This window comes from Salvia miltiorrhiza, chromosome 5, assembly GCF_028751815.1.
Source record: "Salvia miltiorrhiza cultivar Shanhuang (shh) chromosome 5, IMPLAD_Smil_shh, whole genome shotgun sequence".
Taxonomy (NCBI): Eukaryota; Viridiplantae; Streptophyta; class Magnoliopsida; order Lamiales; family Lamiaceae; genus Salvia; species Salvia miltiorrhiza.
In genome coordinates, this window is record NC_080391.1 from 35,821,822 (window position 1) to 35,826,517 (window position 4,696).

A 4,696-nucleotide genomic window follows, 5' to 3' on the forward strand; every position below is an offset into this window, starting at 1 on the left:
CGGAAATTTTCCTAGTTAATTCGATGTCTTTTTATGTTATAATATAAATAATATTGTAATTAACATTACATATATATTAATTTTAAATAGATAAATTTTTCTAAATTATAACCTTACACTCTCATCTTGATCGATTATAATTAATGGTTATGACCTTAATTTTATCGTAATTATTTAATTGGTTAGGTTGATATGTATTTCGGATATTTCAAATTTTTTATTTTTTATTTTCGAATCTTTTTCACATTTTAAATTTTTTGATTAGGATCGATTTTTATCCAAAATTTTTTGAATTTTTGAATATAGAATTTTGGATAATAATAATATGGCTTGAATCTGATTGAATTTTAAGAAAATTTTGAATTTTCGAATTGGATTAAGCAAAAATTCGATCCAAAACCCAAATTCATCAAATCACTTTAATATTACAATATAAGTGAAATTCTCATTTCACTCGTAAAACATTCTATCATTTAATCAAAACTTGTGTTATTCTTAAATAGGTAAGTTTTTGAAGGACAAATAGAATATTATATATGCAAACACAACCCATAGAGAAGATTAGTCTTAAAAAACTATGTATAATTAAGAGTTGATAGAGCAGTCGGCTGCCCGGCCCCTTTACTGTTTACCTTCAATGCAACTGAGCCGGCAAATTTGGTGCCGATATTCAGTAAACAATTGGCCACACAAATTGAGAACCCACCAATAATAGCATATTTCAAAGTTTAATGACTCTTCATATAATGAAGATTTCTGAAGAAACCCAATTCAGAGCAAACTCAAGAAATTATTAAATTAATAACACTCGAATACATTTAAGTGGAGTCGAAAATATTTTATAATTTACATTCCTCCAAAATTGTAATACCCCGAATTTTCGATCCTAGGATTCATAATATCATATTGATATTATTAGAATATGATAGGTCCCTAATTCCCGATTAAACAGAATAATTATCCTCGCGATGATTTAATGAGTCTTGATGCCTAGGTTTTCTCTTAAGAAAAATGGAAAATAAGAAGACGATTATTTTATATTTCCATGTGATGTTGATTTAAATCATTATGTATATACATGCATACTTTTTATTTCAATGTATGAAAAGCAAAGTGCATATTTAGTTTAATACGTGTTTGTTTTTAAAACGGGCTTGAGCGAGAACGGGCTCGTAGAAAGGGCCGAAGGGTGGGCCGATTTTTGGACAAGCCTTGGGCCTATTTTAGGCCTCATTATTTAGTTAAATATCAGCCCAATTTTCAAGCCCAAGCCCACATGTGATCAGCCACCCTTATTTTATTATTTTTGCCAACATAATGATTAAAAGTGCATGGGAACTAGTAGAATGTGACCTCCAATGCATCCATGCATTGGTTGAAGCCAGATGGGATCCTCTGTCCCCGAATATTGTGTGTACCACGTGTACCACTCTTCATTTCTTTGTTTTATAAATTATTTTTTATAAAAATAAAAATTATTATTATATTATAAACTCCAATTAGTATTTATCATTGAAAAATTAAAATTAAAAAAATTATATACCCTAACTTTGAATTAATGAACCCAAATAATCTATTATTAATTCAAATAAATATAAAAAAATAATTATAAACCCTAAATGGATGAGTGAACCCTTGTTAATTATCTTTATATTATATAAAAGCATAATAAATTAAAATTGAATAAAAAATAATTTAAAAATATAAAGAAATGAAGAGTGGTACACGTGGTACACACTATATTTTGGGACAGAGGATCCCATTTGGGTTGAAGCCACCCCCCCTCTACCCTACCCTAAATTTCGTGCCCCATCCCTTCCTAAAGCCAAGAGTTGGCTGATAACTCTTCCCACTCACTCAATTTCTCTCCAAGAAAAATATCAAGGCAAGAAAAGCTCTCACTCTCTCCACCTCTCTTCATTTTCGTCCATCCTCTCTTCCCCCACTCCCAAGACTCTTCTCCCACCATTATCACACTCCATAGAAGCCCTTGAAGCCCCAAGAGAAGTATCAAAGCAAGGGAGAGCATGGGAAAACGAGGGCGTAAAGTTAGAGTGAAGGTTGTGCTTCGAGGGTGAGTTTTCTTTTGTCTTCTCAACTGAAAATACTTTAAGACCACGGATTTTTACACATATGTGTGCTATTGTGTGAGGATATGTTTTATGGTCTTGGATGTTTATTTTGGTAGAGTTTATTGGGTGAAAAATCGTGCATGAGGTAAAGCTGCGAATCTGCCATAAGCACACTGCTCCGGCAGTATTTTGTAAGGTGATTCCAACCGTCCAAACGGTGCCCAAAAATTCCCAAATTAATTATGTATCATCTTTTATATGTTTTCGATACTATGGTAAATTTTCAGAATATTTAGAGCTCTTATGATTTATTTATGAATTGTTAAATATCACTGCCCGTCTGGAATGCATTTCTGGTAAACAATCTTTGGGAGGCCATAAGTCACATTTCAATCGGTAAAACCCTTTGAAACTTTAATATGATACTCTAGACTCCCGTATCTTTCGTTTGAAACTGGCCTCACTATTTTTGGATGAGGGAAATGCCCGGTATAATTCTTTGAAGTCTAGTTCTTATTCTGTGTATCCTCCAGTAGGTTTTACAAACCTACGACTTTGAGGTGGCAAAGGCCAACCTAAATCTTTGATTCTCAAGCCCATTTTTATATTGAATATCCATTGACATGATTGAGAACTTATTTGTTCATTTGTAGAATTTGTGGTAAAGCCTAAAGTGGTTTTTCTGAATTAAACTTTGAATCTGCCGAACTTGAACTCTTTTTGTGCACTGAACTTTGGATGTTAATATCTCCTAAACCATGAATCTTCTTGGGGTAAATTCAACTGGAGAGTGTCACACTCTCTCCTTAGTTTTCGGATTGACCCTTGGAGTTCCCAGTGGCCTTTTGTAATGGGAGATATGAATTTTTAAAGAAGGCCCATTGACTTGGTTCTAATCTGGAAATCTGAAATTTTCAGATTTTTGCTTGTTAAGTACCCATCTTTGAGTGGGCATATCTTGCTCGTTTGAACTCTGTTTCATTCGATTCAAATTGAAGAATGATCCTTGAAATGTCTTGTTTCCAGAATGTCCTTTGGAACCTCATTTAGAGATCCGAGGCAGAATTGGTGTCTGTTGCAAAACAGCCCCTTAAGAGCTCAAGTTGTTGAATTATTTTCTAAGTTTGAAAGTTGGTTTTAAAGGATGTTTCATGAAATATTATGTATATGTGCATGACGAGTTTGGGATATGTTTTGTGCAAAGTTTTCATGAAAATGAGTGAGTTAACCTAGATAAGGCATCAAGATAAGCTAACGTATGTAAAATGCATAATCCCTAGTTCGATTTTGCGTAGTAAGTTCGGGAAAAGGTTGACCTAGAGATCCTAAGTAGACAACGGTTTTTGTTATCCATGATATGTGCTAAGAGTTAAGAACTCGTCTTGTAGGAATTGGTTCACAGGACGGTACCACCGCTTAGATCACCCCTCTTCCACACTGAGGATCAGGTGGGCATTATTTTCATATATATATCAAATGAGTTTAATGTTATATTTGAACAGTTATTTCATTGCAAAATCCTTGAACTGAAAATTATTTCAACTGTTGTCTTGCCATAAATGTTTCAAGTATGGTATGATATCTATCTGATGTGGCTTTGCCAAGTTATGTAATCGAATTCGGGTCTTGAGCAGTTGATAGCTATCCTGCCAAGGCTAGTGTACACCAGTGACCGTGAGTCATCGAGCGGGTTGGCCGGTCAAGTGTCCGTGAGAGGTGGCCACCTCTCCGGCACACAGTTTCAGATGTGATAGATTATGAGAACTTAGACTGCAGTCGAACTTTAAGAATCACAAATGAATTTAGTAAGCTTGGGCCTTTTAGCTAAAACTCTCTTGCTGTACTGTTTATGATGGCATGCAAATTTACAGTTTTGAAGCATGTATTTTTATACTTAGGCATACGTGCCCACTGAGTACTTTTGTACTCAGCCCTGCATATATTTCTAAATGTGCAGGTTGAGCAACTGGTGGTGGTGATGAAGTGACGAGCGGAACCCTTTTGTCATATCCTTATGTATTAATGAACTCTGGGGATACATGTCTTCATACATGTAATCAGAACCATATTCCGCTGCGTACTCAAAAGATTTATGTTATTTTGGCTAAGGCGGAGTTATCCGAACTTACTAGTTTATTCGAGTCAATATGACGAACCTTTGTCATATTATAAATATTCTTTTTGTTAATAATGATTAACTACGATCCTTCCTTGTTTAATTATTCCCCTTTCTACCCTGCTTCTAATCTCCCTCCCATAGTCACGGTTTCCCAGGCTCAGTTATCCTTAATTAAGGGCCGGTCGTGACAAAAACTCCCACTTCGCCATATTTTTCTTACACACATGTTTTCAGACCCTAAGATAACACAACTTATAATAACTATTAAAAATCGGTGTTTATGAGTTTTTTATAGTGTTCCACCAGTGAAAACATGTTTATGCATACGTAAACATCATAAAATACAAAGAAGAAAAGGAATGAAAAAGAGAAGAACCTTTTATTTGTTGTGAATAATTTTTAGAGATCCTAGAGCATTCCGCCTCGGCAGGATATAAGACGAGTGGGAGAGAAAAATACTATATGGTGAATAATATCGAGTATAAATGCTGGGTTTTCGTTTACT

At 34.4% G+C, this 4,696-nt stretch overlaps 1 long non-coding RNA gene across 1 annotated transcript; it reads left to right on the forward strand.

Annotated features, from left to right (window-relative positions):
• The first annotated feature begins 1,842 nt into the window (after positions 1-1,842).
• On the forward strand, positions 1,843-4,247 carry LOC130987020 (uncharacterized). Its single transcript, XR_009089537.1, has 3 exons — positions 1,843-2,074; positions 3,461-3,520; positions 4,030-4,247. It is a non-coding gene; the product is annotated as an uncharacterized LOC130987020 (long non-coding RNA).
• Positions 4,248-4,696: the final 449 nt, after the last annotated feature.